Source organism: Cheilinus undulatus, linkage group 17 (assembly GCF_018320785.1).
Source record: "Cheilinus undulatus linkage group 17, ASM1832078v1, whole genome shotgun sequence".
Taxonomy (NCBI): Eukaryota; Metazoa; Chordata; class Actinopteri; order Labriformes; family Labridae; genus Cheilinus; species Cheilinus undulatus.
The window spans coordinates 31,727,976-31,752,218 of record NC_054881.1 but is presented as its reverse complement, the minus strand read 5'-3'; the positions used below and the strand labels follow the sequence as shown (position 1 = coordinate 31,752,218).

Sequence of the window (24,243 nt, the reverse complement as noted above, 5' to 3'; positions counted from 1 at the left end):
CATGACTTCCATCAGTCATTCACTAGTGTCTTGGCAGTTGTTACAGGGTCCTTGGACATATCTCTTGCTAATTTTCTTTCCGGAATCTTTGAAACCTCTTCAGGCTTGTTCTGTACTATGTAACTCTGTGAATTATCTTCACGATACTTCCTCTTCACAACTTTGGTTTGTGCTATGGCTTAACAAAAAGGTCAGTTCTAAAGGGAGAAATTATTCTGACCCTGATATTTTTTGTTTGTTAATTAATTTTATTTCTATACAAAGTAAAATAATGTACCTGAAAATAAATTAGGATGTTTGGAAAAGCTGTGTTAAAAGATTCTTTGCTCTGATTATCAGCACTTGGGAAATACTGAAATTTTAACAGGGGGGCTAATAATCTTGTACTCATCTTTATAGCACAGACTAGTAAATGTGACTGTGCTTAATGGTTTAGTCAGCTCGTTGCACACATCATTATTTTAAAGTAGAATAGATGACGAAAGGGTTATTGGCATGCGATAGCACCAATATTCAGTTAAAATAGTTTCCAGTGTTTCATTTCAGATTATTGCACAGGTATTTAATTTGAAATCATGTTTGTTAAAAAATGTCAAGCAAAAGCAGTAGTATGCAAAGAGGCAAGAGTAAAAAAACATCATAGATGTACTACTTAATTGGAATTATTGGTTCTCTTTAAAAAAAAAAAAAAAAAATTCTTCTCACTGCAGGCAGAAATTGAGTGCTCTCTAAGCTCCATTTACACAGCATAAAGCAGGGAATTAATCTGAGATGGTGTTCAGATATACAGCTTCAGTCTGCTCTTTGACTCTGAGTGGGCTGCTGATTTCAATGACTGATCAAATTCTTGTCTTACATCTGAACCAGCTTCTAATTAAACTAATGGTGCAAGCATGGCAGCACCGGACAGCACCTATCCAGGGGAAATTATCGGAGGTAATGTCATAGTCATATTCTTTAATCCACTGCAGTTCCTTTTATTTAAGCGTTTATATCACTCTGACATCTAAGACGATGGGGTGGGACAAACACATATTTCTTGTCTGCGGCTGCCGAGCTGAATTTTGACAATGTTGAGAGCAAACAAAGAAACAGTAATGAGTGTGAGCAAGTGCACGCCTGAGCAGGGGTACTTGAACGGCTTATTTCAAAGAGGAACACTCAAAGCATTTGCACAACAAAACAACAATTCACACTGACAGGTAACATTTTTTGTTATGCAGTACCTGTATGTGGTGTGAAATTTTCAGCTTTGCTGGCATTGGGGTTTAATATGAAGCTGTCAACCCCACTCTGACTCTCGGTTTGTGAAATTGCATTTTTCATCCAAGATGTTTATTTCATCTTTTTCTTATCTTTCTTAACAAGAAGTGACACAATGATAGTATGATACAGGCTTTATATACGTGGGTTTAACTGGGAGGATGGTACTACTTATTGTTTTCTCATCTTTGATGTGTGAAATGATCCTCCACAAATGTTTCATAGTGGGAACAAGTCCAAACTAGTTTTAGGCTTATTTTTCTTAATTAACTAGACTTTATAAGTACTTCAGAGGTATCACTGAGTTTCATCTGCATAAAGTAGTACAGTTTGGAGCATTCAACGTTAAAATCAATACAGTTTTGTCATGAGCCGTTTTGAACTTTATTGTGAGCTCCTTTTTATTGCAGTGCAGGTAGAACAGGCACATTGTATTGTACAGCCCTTAGAGATCCTGGGGTGGCGGATGTGAAATACCAGAGGATCTCACTGCTGATTGGCCACTATGGCGAGAGTGATTTGATAGGTTCAGATTTTTCAACTCTTGCAAATAAGCAAATAAATCACACAGCTGTTAACCTGACATGCCAGATGGATGTGTTTCACACATCCATCTGGTAAAAATCCCATAGACAGCGTTTGGGAAAGGGTAGAGCCTTTGAAAAAAACTCAGAGTGTGATTGAATGAAAATTCTGTCACATCTTTACAGGCCAATCAGAGCAACAAAACACATGACGTAGCTGCTACCAAGGAGTAAACTCCATAGAGAACTGCATAACACAAACATGGTGACTGTAGACATGTCAGTGCTCGACTTTTGTTGTTTTTGAAAAGAAAACAACTCCATGCTGTTCTTTGTTTTTCTTTTAATGGAGAAATCTCGTCAAGTTCTGATAAAACTTGCACTATAGCAGCATCCACGCTAACGTCTTCCACCATAATTGCAGCGCCCTCCTGTTGCTGCTTGTTTATGTCACAAATCTGCCGTGCCCAAAAGTACCGCCCCTCGACGCTGACTGGTCCTGTCACTTTCTAACCGGGCCCAAACGGTTCAGACGTGAGCTTTGCAATATGGATTCGCCAGTGAGAAACAATGAAACGGGCGTATCCTTCTGCTTAGCAAGGTCACACAGCTGTGCCAATTACTTGCACCACAAAAATGGCATTGGAGCTGCCTGAGGCAAACTTGAACCTTTACATTGACTTTACATGCCATTAACTCACAAGTGATTTTACTCATGCCAGGTGTGAACATGACATTAAACTTTGAAGTGTGTTTTAGGTCTTGATATTGGTATTAGCTCAAAGGAATTAGTCAAAATTAACATATCAGATATCGGCAACAATCCAACATCAGGCATCCTTAATTCATGGCCTCCTAAGAACTCATACAGAGCTGTTTTGTTTTCTTTTGATAATTCCAGTCAGCATAAAGTTCAGATAATCACTAACAGAATTACAATATTTTCTGCTATCAACAGAAAAACAGTTAACTGAGTGAAATGTTTGATTAACGGTGCTTACCTCAGTCAACGGCAGACAGAAGAGTTTCTTTTCTTCACCTGGAGGCTGAAGCAGGTGTTCTATTAGGAGTGAACAAGTCACCATGAAATCACACTAATTTTCTTATTATTATCAATTCATGACTCACCAAGTACTGTAATGACAGGACGCTTTACCAGGGGAAATTAAACTGATTCAGTAGTCAAAGATAAAGCACCATTATTGCTTTTAACCGTCCAGAAAGCTAGACACACGCTGGCTTCAATTTCTAAAAATATGAAACTTTTTTGATTTATTTTCCTTTTTAAAATTATTTTACTTAACAGCATATCTGGGATATATCACTGAGAAAAATAATATAAGTTGAATTACTGATGGCAGTATGAGTTCCCCCCCTTTAGTTAACACATTACCCAATTCACAGTTGTCTAACAGTGTGACGCCAGGTGTGCTGATTGAATGTAAGAGTTTACAACAGAAGTAACAGCTTTCATTTACGCTCATCTACTGTGACATTTCCATATTGTGTTCCCCCAAGAGCTATTTATTTTTCATTTAACCTTGCAGACTTAATTATTTTTGTTATTGCCAACTTTGAGTGGACTAGAGCAGGTATTTTGTTTTGAACGATGGAAAGAACGAGAACAGCAATTAGTGCTTGTTGCTGAGAGAGAGCTGCGACTATTATCTCCTGCCAAGTGTAAAATTAGTGCGATTATCATATTCTATATTGCCACAGAAATATGGTTGGACGTGGATTATTAAAGATTGAAGCCAAATGGGAGTTTTTCAATCAGTCTATCTGCACGTCCTGCATTGAGCCGGAGAGGCGAAAATTCACAACATGTCAGAGAAGTTAATTACCTCACCGAATGCCTCCCAGCAGAGTGTGGAATAATAGCATCAGGGGAGAGAAAGACGTTTTCTCTGCTGTATTGGTTTTATTCGACAGCGGAGTCTTTTCTTAACCCCTATTTCACTTTAATTAGGCGTTTGCCCAAGAGACTTAGTTTTTTGAAAAAAACATCTGTGTTCTTGTTATCCCAGGGGCAATAACCTTCAGTAAGTGTTTCTTATTCTCTCATTGATTACTGAGCGTGTTCATCCAGAATTGATGACCTTATTATAACTGCTGCTTTTACTGTGTCCAAGAGAATTAAGTGGTACAAATAGGATAACTGAACCCATTTCCTTACAGAACCTGTTGACACTGTTAGGCACTTTTAGGTATTTCTTTTAACATGTGGCTCTTCTCTAATTAACTGGAAGAATGTAAAACTTTTAATTTAGACTCCATCATTCTTGGTTAAGAAGACTCTTTCAATATAACGAATATTATCATTTATATTACATGGAGACTACAAACATTTATATGATCAATATATATCATTTTATCTACGTTTTGTTCCCTTTTGTAAATGAATGGAGAACCAACACTGATTTACATCCTGTATATACTGTTTGAAAGTTTATACAAATATGATAATTAAGAGACATACAGGGTTTGTTTTGAGGATTCACTTTTGTTAATGTTTGGATGAGGAATCAAGCTTTTAAAGGTTTCATTTACTTTTTCATATTTTGTGATGCACATGTCAATATTTAATAATGTATGCAGCTGTTAAATGGAATAAAAGTTTGGTATATATGATTTTTAATGTTTGTTTATAATTTAATTTACTACTGTTATTTTAACAAACAATCCTTGTATTCATGTTCTTGATCAGTGTATCATTTCAAAATCAAATGCAATGTTTTAAAACTTGAAACAAAAATGTCATATGCATTAAAATAATCTGCAATAAACAATGTATTTTTAAATCTTCCTAGTCCTCTAATTCTACTTAAAAAGCCTGGCACAGACCACAAGTAGGGCTGGACTGATATTTCCAAACTCATCTTAGCCAATACCAACACAGTATACATTGCCTATAAAAAGTATTTCATCCCCTTGGACACTGTACCCTTTAATAACTTTATAAATCATTCATGGTAAAAATAATTTGACTTTTAGAGAAAAAACACCAAAGAGTCTTTAAAATCAAGTGGAAACAGGTTCTTACAAAGTAATGTGTATTCAACAATATATGTAAAAATCAGTGAGTGCATAAATGTTCACCCCTTTTAAAATGACTGAACTAATGCAACAGAGGTCCAGCCAAATTGTGCTAGCAGTCTCACAATTAGTGAAATTGGGATCACTTGAGTGCACTCAAGTAGTTATAGTATGAAGACACCTGTGTCCCGAAGGCCCATTCATTGGTTGATCAGTATTCCTGGCTACCATTACACCATGAAGACAAAAGAATACTCTGAGCAACTCCAAGAAAAAGTTATAGAAAAGTACAAGTTGGGTGATGGATGCAAAAAAAAAAAAAAAAAAAAAAAAAATCGAAGACACTGAACATTCCCCAGAGTTCCATTAAACTCATCAAGAGTTCGCCAAAAGTCATGTAGGAGATTCCATAGTCAAGTTAGAGAAAATCTTCGGTCAGATGAGACCAAAATGGTGCTTTTTGGCCATCGGACAAGACGCTATGTTTGGCGGGCACCAAACACCGCACATCACCACAAACACACTATTGCTGCTGCAAAGCATGGAGGTGACAGCATCGTGCTGTAGGGATGCTTCTTGGCAGCCAGCCTGGAAGGCTTGTAATGGTAGAGGGTAAAATGAATGTAGCAAAACAGGAAAATCTCTAAGGACAATCTTATTCAGACTTCAAGAGAAATACAGCTTGGGAGGAGATTGATTTTCCAGCAAGTCAATGACCTGAAGCATACAGCAAAAGCTGCAAAGAAATGGGTTAAAGTCAACAAGGTGAGTGTTGTGGAGTGGCCAAATCAAAGCCCAGACCTCAAATCCAATAGAGAATTTGTGGCTGGACTTGAAAAGGGCTGTTCATGCTTGATTGCCATGCAACCTGACAGAGCTTGAGCAGTTTTTCAAAGAAAAGTGTAGTAAAAATTGCAGTGTCCAGATGTGCAAGCCCGATTGAGACCTATCCACACAGATTCAGTTCTGTGTTTGTAGCCAAAGGTACATCTACTAAATGTGCAAGCACAAAATCTGTGTTCCATCTGCACCATCCAGAGCAAATCACTGTCTGTCCTTGTCAGTCTCTGTGTTTTCGCAGTATGTACCACAATCCATCCCCACATGCCAGAAATGCCACTCGACTCTGCTCAGCTTAAAATACACTTTTTGATTGAGCCGCTTCTAGCATGCATCAAGATGAGGATATGCACTGGAATGGACAGGAACAGGAAGCATATAAACAGCAAACCACCGAAAAGGACCCTGTAGGTGGGGGTGAACGCAAAATAGTAGCATGGCTGGAACGCTGTGGACAGAGACCCTGTGAAAACCACAGATAAAAGAGAAACTCTGTAATGCACTGTTTATTATCAAATAGACTGAAACCCCTCTTTACACCCTAACTTGTAACTAAAAGCATTCATATAATTACAAATGTTTTTTTTATGAATGAAGTAAAATGGCTTTAGATCAGGGTTTTCCACATCAGAAATGTTACAAGAATTCTTGAGTTTGTGATATCCCACTTTAATTCATTTTTACATATGCAAGTATTTTCAAAACCAATGGATTTGAATCCAAGTGTTTTTTGTTTTTTTTTTTTTGTTATCCAGCCCTTTGAAAAAAAAATGTGTTTTTTAGTAAGAATGTACTGTAGGTGCTTACTGGCAGAATAAATCACTAAGTCTGTTTTCATCACTGTCACAAATAAATGTATGCTGTGAGGAAGTGGAGAAGCACTTTGCCATCTCTCTTCTATTTATGAGGAGTCTTCCCAAAAGAAATCAATGGTTTTAAAGATGATGGGTTTCATTTTTGTCAGCGTCAGATGACTAAGCCTCTTTTTAATGTGCCTTTCCCCATCTCATTTCGATTGTGATTAGGACTACACTGTATTTTTACACATTATTAAAGGAGATGGAGTGAATTCATGATGACTTGGAATGGAGTGAGCCCAGTTATCATTTGATAAGAAGTAATGTTCAGAGCCTATCAGGGAAAAGAAAAGAGAAGAAAAAATAGTGTTATGTTAAGCATCTTGTCATATTCTAAAAAAACTCTCTAGCGGTGCAACTCAAAGTCCTATGTACCTTTTTTTTGTTCAGCATTAAAGTATTATTAACCAAATTTGAGCATTCATTTTTTTCAGCATTACATTTCTTTTAACTTGGGTGTAGTTATGCTGAGATTTTTAATTTGGCCAATCAATCAATTTTTAATCAGGCAGCTGATTGTCAGCCCCTAGGGATACCAGAACCTCACAACAAGAGTCAATAGAAGCAGCAAAATAAGCTGTTTGGCGCTGGAAGATTTGGCAAATTCTTCATGGGCACAACCCACACACTCAGCTCTGCAGCTAATCCTGCAAATACATGTTCCTTACAAATGTCAATCAATCAGTCTTTGTTTGTATAGCGCCAATTCATAACCAAAGTTATCTTATGACATTTTACAAATATTGCACTATTGAAAAAGAAAATAACCAGGCATTCCAGCGGTATAAGATTATTCCCAAGAAGCTTTGTTACAACAGAGACATAATCTGCCAAACTCAAATTTTCTTACTGTTTTGTCCTGAGTTTATGTATTTTTCAGGTAAAAAGAGTACTTCTGTATTCTTTAAATGCTTATAGACTATTCCAATACTCAAAAACCATGACTCATCTCTAGTGGAAATGGGTTGCCCTGACCCAAGTCCATTTTAATATTCTTATGGACTGCTGTCCACCAACTGTGAGCCTTGAGGCAGGACTATAACAAATAGGTCTGGATGCCTGGGGTTCCACTGCATCACAGCATGCTGGGTTCTCTCTCAGACTTCACCTCATGTAGTTTTGCAGGGGTCAAATAATCTCTATAGATCCAAGTTTACTCATAGTCTGAGTTTTGATATAGTGCAAGCATTTCTGCATTAAAGTTTAGAGAAAATAGCATCAATGTCTGTAGTGACTGAATATAAGAACATTTAACATTTAATCATGACTATAAACATTAATGAAATACTACCACTACTACTACTTACTTCATTAAAAGACTTTTTTTAATCATAGATTAAAAAACTAAGCCTAACTAAGCAAATCTTAACACTGTCTATGCTTTATGTGCAGCCTGACAAAACCTCCTTGTTGCTCTTGAATGACAGTGAAGCTCTTTTCAAACATGCAGAGTTTCTAACATTTTAACACCTGAAATGGGTATTTCTACAACAGATATAAAACACCTGAAGTCTCTGAAGAAGGTATTTCTGGCGCAACTTCACCAGCTTCCGAGGTGCATGGAAGATGAATAAAGTCTTGGAGTAAACAACTTTATTATGTTGTTCTCTAAACTACAATTGCTGTTAGAACTTTGTTTCCTTTAAGCTTCCAGTTCTTACCAGACCCCCACCCTGTGGCAACAGTCAGCCACACACATTCAGGGAGGAAATAACGCATACAAAGAAAAAATTTAATTGCTCATAAATAACAGCAATCACAGAAGAGTTGAGTGGGCATTTTTCACACTTCCTCAGTTATTATAGCAGTTAACACAGAAAATGTGTCTCTATAATTACAGCACTGTCAGATGATGACAAACTAGCACACTGAGGGGGACTGGCAGCTGTTTTTCTAACCACAAATAAGAGTTAAGTCAAGGTAACTAATCCTATTAATGACGACAGTACTGGGTGATTCATCATGGAATATTAACCCACAAGTGTCACTGCTAATTTCTGGCCAATGCAGGTGTCATTTTTTAAACCCAACGCTTATGTAAAAAATATATTTACATCACACTATGAGCACCACCAGATGTAATCAGTCACATTGTAGGTGCTTTATTATCAAGACAGCAGAAAAAGGCAAAACTACACCTTAAAAAATGCCTAGTCTAAGTCAATTATGCAGTGGTCTCTTGCTATTTCATGGGTAAACAGGGAAGGCAGTTGGATGTGCATTCAGAGACGAGGTCACAACACCTTTCTCTCTGCTGTGACAATAACAGTAAAGCACAGCGGAACTCATTCTTTTCAGTTTTATAGAACTGTTTTTAATATTATACAGTCTAATGGTGCCTGTGCCAGGGATGCCAGAAGATGAGCACACACTTATGTAACCGAGTGGCCTTTCCCCGTGCACATTTCACCTCAGGGAGATTCATTATTGAGCTGTGCAACAGATCCAAAAAGAGAGACTGACACTGTACTCTCCCCCATGTGCACTCTCTGGTGTAAGCTCTCCCTAATAAATGCACATGCACCCCCCCCCCACACCCCACACCCCCCCAACCCCCAACACACACACACACAGGCATACTGTAAGCCTTTGGGATGCAAGAGATATGTAGTTATGTTACGGGGTGCAGGCAGCCAAGTGTCTGTACAACCCCTTTATTAGAAGATGTAGTCTGATGAGTGGGCAGCTTGGTTTTAGTCCAGCCTGGCTCCTTTCCCACATGTCATTCACCCACTCTCTCCTCTCACCTGTATCCGACTTATCTGGAAAAAAAAAAATCATAAAAGCCCCTATGTATTTCTCAATGCAATGTGTTGTGATATCATTCAGTATCAAATGATACATAAAGTGAGACATTGACGATCTGCTAAAGCTGAAAAAATTGGGTTAGGGTTAGGGCTATCTTTGTTCACTCAGCCCTTCCCCTTCTATGGAATGGGGTTCCTTTGATAGCAGTCTTCAGCTTGTCTGTATTGTTGAGTCTGGTGTCTCTCATCTTCATCTTGACCATACCTCAGAGATTCTCTACGGGGTTCCGGTCAGGCCAATTGGCTGGCCAATCAAGCACAGCAATACTGTGGTCAGAAAACCAGTTTCTGGTAGTTTTGGCTTCACTGTGGGTAGGTGCCAAGTCCTCCCAGAAAAGGAAATCAGTATCTCCATAAATTTTCTCAGTAGATGGAAGTATGAAGTGCTCTAAAATCTCCTGGTAGACTGCTGACAGCGTCGACTGTGGACTTGATGAAGGAGAGTGGACCAACAGCAGCAGATGACATGGCACCCCAAACCATCGCTGACTGTGGAAACTGAAAACACTGGACTTCAAGCACCTTGAATTCTGTGCCTCTCTGATTTTCCTCCAGACTCTGGGGATTGATTTCCAAATGAAATTCAACATTGCCTTCCATCTGAAAACAGGATTTTGGACCACTGAGCAGCGGCCGAGTTCTTTTTCCCTTCCAGGTGAGATGCATATGACGTCTGTGGTTTAGGAGTGGCTCCACACTAAGAACACAGCTCTTCTAGTCCATATCCTGGACCCCATTGTGTGTGGTGGCTCCTGATCCACTAACTCGAGCCTCAGTCAGCCCTTTGTAAAGATCCCCTAGATTCTTCAGTCTGCTTTGTGTGACAATCCTCTGAAGGCTGAGCTCATTTCTGTTGCTTGTGAGTGTTTTGAGATAGTGGATTTTCATGAGCTATAATTATAGAAATAAAAACAAATCTGCAAATTCTGAAAGTTCAACTTTTTGAATTGAATCAGGGAAAAAAAAAATTACAAAATATTCACTAACCAGGTCTGTAAAGCTCCTGTTAATAGCCAGTGTAACAACAACAACAATAATGATGTAAAAAGGAACAAGATACAGATGGCATCTTAGCAGAGCTGAGTGGTTTGGCCGTATTGTGGTGATAGATTTGTATGTAGGCTCTTTTAGGTGAATCTGGCACATAACCACTTGACTGTAGTAATGTATAACCAGCCCATGCATGTGTGAAAGACCAGGCAGGAAGTGTTGGCACTACTAACATTGTCACACGCAGCAAACTAATTTGACATTGTTTACCTACTAAAGCTGTATTCCTGTGTTTAGCAGTGCTGATTTAACTGTGCTGAATCCTGGCTGTTTTCTAACTTTACTCAGACTTTGAATGTGCATTACACCGGATTAAAAATTGGCTGGCTGGAACACCGATTATCTTGAGTGTACCTGACAGCATGTTGAAGCTTCCTCAGACTGCATTAGAATGTTGTGAACCATGGTAAGTACAGTCAGACCTTACTGAAGTAGTAATTGCACATACTTGGTGCAAAATCACTGCTTGTTTGAGACATTATTCATAGAAACACGACCAGGAGTGAATTTGTGAATCTTCCTACTGCCAGTTCCACTGAGAATGATACAAAGAATCCTGACGGTCCTCTGTCCAATACGCCTTCAACAGAGAAAATAGCAATGTGGCCCCGAAATAAAAATAGAGGGGGTATTAGGCCTGCTCAGTTACGGCAAAAAATCCAAATCACGATTATTTAAATGGGTTTTGGAATCACGATTATTAAACAGAATTACTCACTGATTTAACAGCATCTGAATGACATGCATTTATTTAATTTTAACACTCTTAACATTAAAAAAAAAGAAATAAATGAATGTAAATGGGTAAAAAAAACATGAATATGTGATATAATGCAAAATCTATGGACAAAATAAGCACAACACAGCCATTGGCCCAGTAATCATTTAACCACCATTATCTTCTACCCATGACTGTGCCAAGCCAAGATTGTCATTGTAATTGAAACGCAATTCATACCCAGCACCACTGTGGATGCTATTTAAGATGCACTTATGTTTTTCCCACAGTTCACCGAAATCAACCTGCTCTTAACAATGTATTACACAGTAGCCTGTTTGTGTTCTCTATATTCATGAGTGCGAGGGATTACAGGAGCCAGGTTGGACATCAAACACTGACAGAAAAGCCAGTCAAGTGTCAACATAAACTTTTTCACCCCACTCTGAAAGAATCCACTGCTTTCCAAAAGCCTGTAGAGACCTGGATATCTGGCTCACCAGGGTTGTCAGGACATTTGAAGGTGTGAGTTTACAAGCATGCCATTTTACAAAAATATTCTGAGTGCACAAACTGCAAGGAGCCCAAGAAAGCACAAACTGGCATTGAGGTTAGGGTTAGGCAGATGGCTCTGGTTGGGATGGCCTGATCAGGCTTGGGCAAGCTTCCAAGCTGTCAGGTCAGCAAAGCCAAAGAGAGGAGTGTAAACATCTCCAGTTCTGTCCAGAAGGGCTCAGCAAGGCTAAACAAAAATAATACTCAGTTCTGCACTGCTAATATAGCCACTTTTGAGAAAGGACTGGCAGATTAACATAATGGCAATAATATCTTCATGAAATGTCACAACTCCTAAAACACAGACAAGAAAATATCATGAGTCATATGCCACCCTCTGTTTCACCTGGAAGACAGCAGTGAAGCCAAATCAGTTTAAATGCACAGATTTGTGCAACAAATCTTTTCCTTTTGCAGACAATGTTGTTTAAAGATATAGAAATCTGCTAGCAAAGGATGTGTCTTGTACAGAAAATGTATAAATCGTGGTAATTGGAATACCTCACTTACTGCAAACAACAACTACAGACTTTAACTGTACAGAATTTGTCTGATATACCACATTTGTCTTTATTTTTTTACTTAGAATTAGTACTGTGTTTACAGTCAGCCTCGCTGTCACTCTTTATGGCTGCTTCTCAGACCTTGCTAAGCACACTTGAAACAAGGGAGTCATGACTTCAAACACACCTTTCAACAGTTGATTACAAGAGGGTCTGGCTGCAGCCCTCGAGCAAACCTCTACGCTGGGGCGTTCGGCTGGAGACCTCTACGTTGGGGCGAAACCTCTTCGCTGGGGCATGACGTACATTGCCCAAGCCTACGCTGGGGCGTTCAGCGTGTTAGCTGCTGTTAGCATGACTACACCACTGTGCTTATGACACATTAGCATAGGGTCTATATTTGGCCATGCAGCAGCACACCCCGACCCCTATGCTGGGCCATGCAGACGCTGACCCTGCACTGGGGCTTTGCCCCAGCATACGGGTCTACGCTGGACCATGCAGTAGCAGACGCCGAGCCTATGGGTCTACGCTATTAAAACCCAACTGGTTCGGTTTAGGCATTTAAATCTGACTGCTTAGATTTAGGCATTAAAATCCAACTAGTTAGGTTTAGGCATTAAAACCCGACTGGTTAGATTTAGGGTCAGCCTGTTGGCAAGCGGATAGAGCTGAAATTTTTTTGCGGGTAATATACGTCACGCCCCAGCATAGAGGTCCATGGCTTGGGCAATGTACATCACGCCCCAGCGCAGAGGTTTGCTCAAGGGCTGCAGCCAGATGCCTCTCGTTGCTTAAGCCGTTGTAATACAAGTCACTGCAGCTCGTATTTAAACCACAGACAGGCAGACAGAATCGTGTTGCATTATTACAGACATTAAACTTTGACAGGACAAAAAATACCTTTTGCCCTAGTTAATATCATTCACAGTAATCACATGCACACAAACAGCTGACCTTTGGGTTGTTATCTGCTCTTTAGTGTCTCAGTGAAATATGATGATTGCTGGACTCAGACTGAGTTGCTGTCTTTCACAAATCAAACTGCTAAGGTTGGCTGCGGTATGGTGCATGCTTGGGATGCATTCATGGCCCAGCAAAAACAGAATTTGGATTTGTGGCTTGGATCAGTGCCGTCAGCACAATATCTGATAATCTCTAAGCTTGAGAAGTTACAGGTAGGGCTTAAATGTACTGTAAGCCAGTGTGTACAATGGGTACTACTGGTGTAGCAATTTGCTTGGATTTAGCTGTAGTATAGCAGCCGTTTTATCAGACCTTGGCCACATTTCTTTAACAAAACAGGAGCAAGTGGCACACTGGAGGCTTTTCTTGGTGGAGAAGATGTTTTTGCACTTCTCCCGACTGAACTCAGCATGAGTTTTATCCACCATCAAGCTCCCCTGTTCATAAAGAAAGGCAGAGCCTGCCTGCGGAGCTCAGGTTACTACCAGAGCTGTGCCTACTTATTTTGTCTGGTCAATCTGATTGGCCCATAATGAATATGACAGTGAAAACGTTTGTTAATTCAAATTCCACGTTTTTTTTGTTGTTGTTGTTTTTTTGTTTTTTTTAAGTCCTGCCATCCCCAAATACTTTGAATGGGAGGTTTCATGGATAAATGTGAAATATACCCTATGCAGTGGATATATGTAACCGTTTATATGCCAGTTTAATTAGCAGTGTAACTGTACTGAAGTACTGAGAGGACATACTAAATGTATGCATGAGGCGATGTCTGAGTGTATCTGTAAAGAGCAACAGATCTCCACATTATTGCCGTCATGTGCAAAATTGCCTGTCAAGGCTTTTCGAACACATTTTCATTTCAGCTTAAATCTCAGTAAATGACATGGATTTCATTTCAAACTGGACACATTTAATGTTTATGTGTCTAATAAATGGGTAAACATACAATTTGAAATCATAACAATTTTTGTTTTTGAATGCACTTGAGATGATCTCCTTTTTGGTTTTTGAAATCATCAAGCTGCTTGTCTGTCTGAAGTTATGTTACTCTCTTATTCTTTTTATTTGGTGTCTGAGGAGCGCTACATTTTCCATCTGGTATCATTTTCAGATTAACTTTCCATTCGAACATCAAATATGCAACTTTAAACTTTTTGAAGTGCCTTTGAGATTTTTGTCACGTCTCTGAACTTTGCCCAACCTTTGCAATTTTCCAGGCCTTACCCTTTAAATGTGTGCTCTCGTTTTACTCCACTCTTTCTGGCTTGATTTAATTTGATTAATACCCACTTGATCTCTTCAACTCAGCCTGTGCTGCTTTGACAACATGGACAATGCCACTTGAGGAGACTGTGGGGAGATGCCAATAGTCATTACCACTGCAGCTGCCTTAAGCCTGTTTTATGCTTGACGAATCCACAAGGTCGCTAGGGTCCACACGTTGAACGTGACGTCAAATATTAAGAAACGCCCCTTTGCGGGGGTCACGTGCGGCCAATTTTCATCTGGCCGTGCACATCCCTGAAATTTTTAAAGACTTGGAAGACATCAAAATGGCATTAGACACGCTACAGGTGCAATTCTTGAAGACACTGCCCCCTAGCTATTGGCAGAATATCAGTTTGCAGTGAAGAGGAAGCCGGCGGTAGGTAAACATGCACCAGACGTTTCCGCATCATGATTCTGCATCAGTTTTTCTCCGTGTGGCCGTCCGCGCAGAAAGCATAACTGAGCCTTTACTGGGAAGATTACCTTACTGTGGTACCTTTATCTGGATGCTCTGGTTAAAAAAGTTTTCTATAGTGTGCACAACAATGGGTAAGGACATTTTTTTGAAGCCGTGGCAGCTGCTTCACTGAAGAATAAACACCAGCATCTCTTCCTACCCGACTTCTACCGAAGCTTGGAAAAGGAAAAGTTTCCTCTGATTATGCGCCATGCAAAAAGAATAATATATCTGTTCATTTTGCTTGATGACTTTGAACAAAAGCAGACTGAGAACTAAGATAACAGACAGCCATCTCTGTGATATCCTTTGCATCTTAACATCCAAACTTGCTCCAGACATGCCAGCCATCCTCTAGTCAAAAGCACAGCATCACTGCTCCCACTGAATGCAGCCCAGCTCCCATCATGGGACAATTAAAATATATGACAACCAGTACTTATGTGTAAAAAGCCAAAAACCTTAATAAAACAAATTTGACAATTTGCTAAAAGAAAGGTAGCATATTCTAATCGTATATAATCCTTCCTAACTACGTTATTTACATAGGCTCGGAGTTAACTTGTAAACGAACATCTGCCGAGAAGAAATTGTTGATATGTTTATTTTTTACATCAGTATATTTAGAAACATGAACAGTGAAAAATTAACTACCAAAATAAAAATTCGATTCATAGGACCCTGGTGAATAAAGATAATGGATTATGGCAGAAAATAGTGCTAATTGTGCTCATTTGTTCCTTTTCCTGCTCCATCTTTTGGTCCACTTTAGAAAGCAGACGGCTCTTATCATCTGTTAGCACCATCACTACTATAAAGTTACACAGCTTCCTGCAGTTTGCTCTTGTTTTGAGTCTGAATGTGGAGATGAGCTGTCACCATGAAAGGTGCGTCTTTTCATCCTAAGCAGGGGCGAATCTGCAGGGGAAGGTCCCCTGAATTCTGATTGGCAATCCCAAAACCCTTAACAGTTAAGAGCTTTTTATTTTAAAAAGCCATTAATGGAAAGTTTGATGTAGTATATTTTTCTATAAATGTTTTAAGCATTTTAATGTTGGATTCACTGTCTTTAACACATAATAAGTGAGCTTTCTTGGCCAGCCTTCAATTTCTCTGCATGTGGCCCTTGGTGGAAAAAGTTTGGACACCCCTGTTCTAATGCAACTCATTTTAACACTAGAGTTGTCCGTTAACAGACTGATGATCTCTAAAAAGCTAAATGCATTCAGTGCACAGGGATATCAGTGAGTCCACTCATCATCCTCGCTAGAGTCTTTAAAACCTAAACAATTGGCCATGTCTGTAATGTGCTTTCACGCTGCGCTCATTCAATCTAATCTGCACACATTTCTGTTATTAAAACAACTCAGAAATACTGTGAAAACCCTAATCATATAAAGCTAATAATAAAAACTTATTATCAGGCTCTGACCCATGTATGCAGTTTTTGCACAAGCCAGGCCAGTCTTAGAGAGAACATGCAGCTCGGGCAGGGTTGGACTGGAATTTCTGGGCCCAATCTAAAGCTCTACCCACCATCTATGGATGCCCTTCATCCTTCCTCCCTCTCCTGGCATCAGCACCCACTGCCTGTGCTGACAGTTCAAACTGATACATATGTGGACCACTGTGGTTTTAACAAGGACACTCTGGAGGAGAGAAATCCTCCACTTCAAATGGCATTACTGTCTCAAAAGTGCCATTGCTGCTCCTCTAGTCATCCTTCATGGCTAAAGAACCTTGTTAAACTTATTCATCAGTTTGTAAGTGTGTAGCAGAGACCAGTGGTTCTGAAAGTGGAGGTCTGGACCACCCATGGGGGTCACTAGACTATGAGAGGGGGTTGCAAATCGCCTTCCAAAAAGCAAGAAACATTTTTTTATTTCAAATTGTATGTTTTACCATAATTGTAAAACCGTATGCTTGAAATTAGTTCAATTTAAAATGAGAACACAGTGACATGGTGAGATTTATGCTAAAATCACAGTAATGATTGTAAAATGAAAGTCTATTCCTGAATGTGCATTGGTGTGTTCAACTATCTCCAGTCTCTAGTACTGTAATTTTGGTGTCCAGGGGCTGAAAAGTCTTGGAACCCCTGGAAGAGATTATATGATGTTGCAGCTAAAGGACTGACAGGATAAAGGAGTGATTGGGCATGTCTTCTCCCTCCCACCTGCTACACCTGCCCATGTGGGTACACTGATGTTGTAAAGGCATTTCCTGAAATTCCAGGGTAGATGCATCTCAGACAAAATCTAGGGTTTAGTTACCTTTAAATAAAAATCGATTTCAGAACAGAAATTCCATCTTTTTTTTGTAAATATGAGCTCTGCTCTAACCATGGAGACCGAGTAATTCTCCACAGTGGAAATAGTGTCATATGCGGGTGTTTTTAGTATATACAGCTTTCAATAATCCCCAGGTCCATTTCCAACTTAAGGTGTTACAGTGATCCCCAGGGACTTGTCACTCCTATGACAGTTTGCCCTCCATCAGATGAGATGGATGCCGCCTGCAGGTATTCATTTCATTCAAAGCACCTGCACAACATCACACATTCACACAATCTCCATATTACACCTGTTGATTCGCTCCATCTCCTGGATTCCTCAAAGTATGTCTGACAGCAGACGAGAACAGAGAATGAAGAGATTGTCCTTGATGTGTATTATGACCTTCTTGGTGATATCCTCATACTGCAAAATGAAATGGAATGTGTTATTTGACAGCAGCTTCATGCCTGTACTTTTTCAGAAATACAGAAACAAACAGACTTAGAGATGCAAAGTGTGACAGAAAAATAGCAATGCAGCGGTGTCGGTGTGAGCTGTCATACAGACTCTAACATTAAACTAAATTTCTGATAGGAATGCACAAAGGCATGGCTTATTTCCTGCCTTGTACTTTATAATTATGAGTCTGGGAATGAAAAGGCAACATTTCTAACATTTTCTACGATTTTCATCCAACTTTTCGAATGCATGGCCTAAGGCCTAAAGTAAAGATTATGATAATTACCAAGAAAATTGTCTGTTTTCACCTCCAAATACAGCTGTCAATGGGCTCTTGTGCACAATGAATGTTCTCTGTTTCAGGCAAATAGATTAGACCATTAGTCAAATCTATTACAAATGGGTTAGTGGGGTCGACTGTGTTGGCCAAACAACTAATTAGATAAAATGTGAATGTAATCAGTCTGCTGTGCCGAGGACTATTGAGTTTAATTTGTCCCACTATGGCGTTCTGCCTTGTAATTTTTGTATTTTACATGATTTATCACTGTTAACTTGCATTGATGTTTACATTTCCTGCTCTGGTTCATGCCCTTGTTTGACATTCATCGCTGATCATTAAAGATTTTAACTGTAACCTTTTACTGGTGCTCACATCTATCTTGCATGCTATTTATAGACTTGTGACAGTTTTTGTCTGCTTCCTCTGATGCTATCTGACATTTTATCTGTTCTTCTGTTTGATAGTCAGAGGAAATCAATCAGTTTAGACAACAGATTTGCACTTGTCAACAACTTCTGTCAAACTGAAAACTTGTCAGCACGACATCACACTTGAGGACATCAGACAGACGTGAACGCCAGCTTCTGTATAAGCCATATAATTTTATATCAGATTACATCATCTTTATTTTGGAACAAAATAGAAATCTTAAGATCACTGGGGCTATTGAAAGTCACAGGTAAAATGTTCCTTCAGAACACCATAAAATGTCTAATAGTCCAAGATTTTTCATGGTTGTCCTCGTCTGCTCTGGAGCTGGCACGGCTCTGCTGGCTGAAACAGGGACAAAAGCCATTTGGCACAGCTGACAGATAATTCATAAGGTGTAGTGCTACAGGATTAAAGCAGGAACCACTAATGAAATTGAGCACGACTTCTTCAAGGCTATTTTCAAGAATGTCCTTGAGCAATCATAGTCTCCATTATGACGTAATGCAAAGAAAGCTGAGTCTGTGGGCGCATTATGGTTTTCTTTCAAAGATATTGCCCTTATGCAAAGATTAAAGTTAATTTAGAAGGAAAATAAGAAGAGCAGAAAAATAAACCTGCATTAATAACTCATGCTATTAATTGATAATCCTTGAAGGCTTTCTATAATGCTTAAAACAATTTATATACCCATCATATAATAGAGACGACATTTATGTCACTGTGACTTTGAAATCAAGAAAAAATAAAATCCCCTAAGGCTCTGCAAAACATCTCAAATTCAGATTCATGAGATGTTCCTGTAGAACAGAAAACCAGCAAAATCCAGCAGGGCTGAAAACTGTCTTTATCACTGAGTCTCATCATCCATCTTCATACAAAGTTGAATAAAACCCCATCAGAAGTGAATAAGAATAATACAACAGGCCATCACTCACAATAAAAATATTTTGTAAGTGATATAAAAACATGTATGCACTGAAACTAAAATAGGAAGGAAGGGAGTATCATTAGTCAACAAGAGTGCATCATGGCATCCCCTTTCTCTCTCTTCCCTGTTATTCATGTCTGTTTTTTGCTGCTTCAAGTAAGGATGCTGCTAGTTACTAATTTCCCTGTCAACTAAACACACATTTAAATCATAGCAAAGGTTAAGGAAGCACCCAGAAAGCTTTCAAATTGAGCACAATTTATTTAAGATGGCTAAAAAAGGATCACAGTGCCACAATAGTTTCACTAACAGATTGCAACTGACTTTCCTCTACATTATCCCAGTGGTTTTCAATCTGTTTTGCCCACAGCACACCCAAGATCAAGCAAAAATTTAAAGGCACACCAAAACCATATCTTCACAGAATAGCCTCTACATCTGTTACAGTAAATGGAGCATATAGTGTTAGTTCAGGCAGGCCATGGAGTTAAGGGCTGCCACATAACTGAGACCATCTGATCTAACGAATGTCCTCATCAGCTGATGCAGTGTAGAAATGCTATTGGCAATTTGTACTCATGCAGCCATATCTAACGCCTGTCTATGCGTTGCTGCTCCCTCTGCAAGCTGCTTTTTACAACCCTCCTCCACCCCAGCTCCTCCTTTTTTTATACCTCTGACTTAATCAATGTCAATCTGTCATTTATGCCTCTTCTGCTCTGTTTTTTTGCTACTTCTTTCCTTTCCACAGAAAAGGCAGGAGCTTGTGGTGTTCCTGTAGCCTCGTCGAAGAGCAAGAGGATCCCAGAACAGACACATGAAAAACAGCAATGTGTGCAAATTTCAATCCATCCATTCTTTATACCGCTCATCTCGTTTGGGGTCGTGGGGGCTGGAGCCTATTCCAGCAGTCATTGGGCGAGAGGTGGGGTACACCCTGGACTGGTCGCCAGTCAATTGCAGGGCTGACATAGAGAGACAGACAACCAGGCACACCCACAATCACACCTACGGCCAATTTTAGAGAAACTTATTAGCCTAATGAGTATGTTTTTGGTGGTTGGAGGAAGCAGGAGTACCCAGAGAGAACCCATGTGTGCACAGGAGAACATGCAAACTCTGCACAGAGAGGCCCTGACCAGGAAGCGAACCAGGGACCTTCTTGCTGTGAGGCAACAGGGCTAACCCCTGCAGCCCTGTGCACAAATTCATAAGCGCTAATAAAGAAAAAATATTTCTAACCACACATCATTTGTATTTCTTGACAAAGGGGAACCTAAGTTATTGTACAGTTGTAGTAATCACTTATGGTTGTACAAATTCCTATGGCACACCAAGAGCTGGAGCAAGGCACACCAGTGTACCTTGCCACACCATTGGAGAACCCCTGTATTATCCCATACATTCAGATACATTTTGGTAACATATCATCTTAAAAAAAAAATTATAGTATTGATTTTAGATTTTAAGTTTTAAATGAAACTGCTTAAATACATATTTATCTCAACTTTTTTAGACTAGAAAATGCCAAAAGACTCTGCCCTGTGTTATGCCATGTGTCCACTGTGTTTGTTCATATCTGGGCAGTAGAGTATCACAGCAAACTATTAAGATTTCAGCAGCATTAAACAGCCTGAAATCATTAAAAAAAAACATGCATTATTGGTTTAATCAGCTAGTAATCTGGTTGCTGACTGTGACACTGGTTAAACTTGTAGATAATTAATCATACTCCATTTATAATGCAAAATGTGTAAGAAATCCCTTACAAAATCTTTAAAAAAAGCGTCAAGCCCAATAGAAATATCTTTTACATAAAGCAGAGAGATTCTTGGAAGCATTAAAGCTATCTTAAAAATCCTGGGGTTTTAGAAATTATAAGAAAAACAAGCAAACAAAAAGATTATGATGAGGGAAAACATTTGGATTAGACAATCCAAAAAGAAAAAACAAAGATAAAAGCAAAAGTTCTCTTTGCCTCTGCCTTGATTCACAAATCCATTTTAAATTCCAGTCTTACACTGCCAGTTAATAACAAAAGTTTTGATTTAGAAAGAACCCGGTGTTTATACTCACCCCTGGGTGTAAAAAGGCATTACTGTGAATGATTTCAGCCTTGCCACTTACATCAAACTTTTGTAAGAACATCTTTTCTCCATCAACTTTAAAGGCTAAGAAATCCAGCAATAAAAACAGTCACAACATGTGATTTGTGAAGATATATGAAGCTTAAGAGTTATGAAATAAACTAGACAGCTTGTTACAGGACACCCGCTGTGAGAGTACAAACTGAGACAAATCTTTCAAGGCAGCACAGAGACTCAGACACAGCGCCTGGGCAGTGGACAAGCAGCTGAGTCCATGATAACAAGGGTGCTAAATTTACAATAATTGGCATTTGGTGTCAGGAGGACATCAGCTGGACTCAGTCATTTTTTTGCATTAACATCTCCAGACCCAAACTGTGTCAGCAGAGAAAACATCTCAGCGTGATGTTTGGAACATGATTTACCAGCACTTTAGCAGCATTTCAGCAGAAAGAAAAACATGGCCGCCTGTAAACAGTTGAGTAAGTGCCATTAGAATGAGAATGAGATGCATTCAGGGACTGGTGCATTACCAAAATATATTAAAATATTTCAGTAGCCATTTCAGATTTGACATCTGCTTCATCCCAAACAGTCACAGTGTGGCTGCTACAGTTTTGAGCATGCAGTCATGTGACAAAAATATGTGAGTGGAGAAAAAGGCAATCACATGTGACTGTATCCACACCCTTTTATCTGTTTGCCAACTATTATTGAACAAAAAAAAAGAAAAGAAGCAGAAACAAACAAAGGAAGAAGAAGAGTAACAGAGCAAGATGGCAAAGCAGAGCAAGCCTTCTCAAAATCATTTGGGGGGGGGGGCAATGTCAGGTTTCCACTGCGACATGTCACTAGAAACACAATGACAATGTGAATGAAAATAAGACAGCATCACCCAGAAGTGTCAATTATGGGAGCAAGGCAAAGAAAGCACATGTCTAACAAGCTATTTCATTTTTATGCACCTATGCAGAAGACGAGGAGCCAGGCTTCAAATATTTATAAAAATAATAATAATTAGGGACGCATTCATCACATTTCTTGCAGTCCATGACCTACGAGTGAAATCAGCCGATCATCAATATCATACTGATCACATTTTTGTTTTAAAATATCAGCTGGTTTCCTGGTTGGTCCGTCTATTCTAGACTTGTAGTGCTCTGAGACCTCCTACAAGTGGAAGAGTAGTTTGATAAAAAGAGCACAAAAGTCATCTTTATTCAGTCAACAGTTCTGTTTTGTTCAACAGAGCAGTACATAAACGTACCAAAGAGCAATGAAAAAACTATCCTAAAATACAGACAGCTGAACTCTAAAGTGTGATGATTTACAGGGGTTCATTTATAATTCATTTATATACTACACGAGGCCCTCCGAGAGACTAAGGAGGATGAACATCTGGCATTCAAACTACCCTAACTAAAATTGAGTCTTCACTCTCCACACTGTCCGAGCAGGTGAGGGAGATGGAAACATGAGTGGCAGTAAACAATGACATTAAAGACATGAGCGACTGTGAAGGCAGAATGGGAGAATAATAATAACTCTACTGAAAGCAGAGGATCAAACATCAGAATCCTTAACATCCCTGAGCAAGCAGAAGGAAAAGATGTGGTGGGATTTTTGGAACGACTCATTCCACAGTTGCTCAGCGAGGACAACTTCCCCATAGCGGGAAAATCTCTGACAGACCACTTGCCCACATGGTGACATTTCTGAACTTCAGGAAGGAGAAAGTTCTTCAACCTGCAAGGAGCAAAGGAGAGATCACTTATGAGAACAAGAGGATCTCCTTCTTCCTAGATTTCACAGAGCTGCAGCGCAGGGGAGTCAAGTACAAATGAAGCAGAAAGATGACAAAAAATTGACAAGTAAAAAAGACTTGCAATATGGGCAGGAAAGACTGGCAAAATGAGAGATAGACAGGCTGCAGTATGACTTAGTCTACATTTTAAATGTCCCTGATAAGGAGCCGACACAGCCCAGGGCGATTGGAGAAACTTTAATTTTACTGTTATCCTGTAGACTTTTGCCCACTGAAAAGCCTGAAATTTTGTGAATTAATTTCAGTGCTAAATATGCTCCTTTTAAATGACAAAACCTCAATGTGCAAGTGTGTGATTGAGAAGAAAAGAGAAGTATCACTCCGGTATTTACAGCATATCAGAAATATGTTTTAATGAAAACTCTTTGCACCCACAAATACTGTTTACTGACTTAGGCAGAGAGAAGGAAAAAAACTCACTGGCATAAATTAAGGAATTAAAGTAAACAAACACAGGAAATGAAGGCTGTGACACAATTTTCTAGTGAAGATAAGTTAAAATCAGGGATGCTCATATGACCTGCTACAGTTTTGAGTATTTTTAGTGAGATGTTGCTCGTAAATGTTTTATTATAAACAATGATGAAAAACCCATTAAGACAGAGTAAAAAATAATCTTTTAAATGTCAATAACAGTTTAATAATAATTTTTTTTGAAGGAAAAAAAGTCTGTCTCAGCCAATATATTTATCCTCAGGTCAGACCAGGAAAAAAGGAAATGACCATCAAATTCTAACCAGTACTTCTGATTTAATTACTACAAGAGCACAAATTTGTTTCGAGAGAACAAACTTCTCATAGATAATGCCTCTTAATTTTGCCTCAAAGTGCACAAGATTGGTGCATTAAATTTCAAAATGTCCAATATTGACAGTTCAGATTCCCCCCAACCATTATCTCCTTAAATCCTGTGGGACAGACTGAAAATATACATTAAAACAACACTCTCATATCAGAAGAATAGGTAGAGGAATAGGTAATCAGTGGAGTGCAGTCACTGCTCAGTGGCTTTAAGATGTGATGGAAAAAAATAGCTTGATGAATAATGCTTTGTCAAACTGAATTTTGAAAATCAAATATCTTTTTGCATTTCTGTGTGTGCCTC

The 24,243-nt window shown here is 39.1% G+C and overlaps 1 long non-coding RNA gene across 2 annotated transcripts in view; it reads right to left on the bottom strand.

Annotated features, from left to right (window-relative positions):
- The window catches only part of LOC121525028, a 271,879-nt gene that overhangs the window by 7,512 nt on the left and 240,124 nt on the right, over positions 1-24,243 (bottom strand). The window contains exon 5 of one of the 2 annotated variants that reach the window (XR_005993189.1): positions 2,789-2,847. This is a non-coding gene — a long non-coding RNA (uncharacterized LOC121525028). Of the gene's footprint in view, positions 1-2,788; positions 2,848-22,534; positions 23,060-24,243 lie in introns of those variants that run through there. The other variant, XR_005993187.1, reaches the window with a different exon arrangement.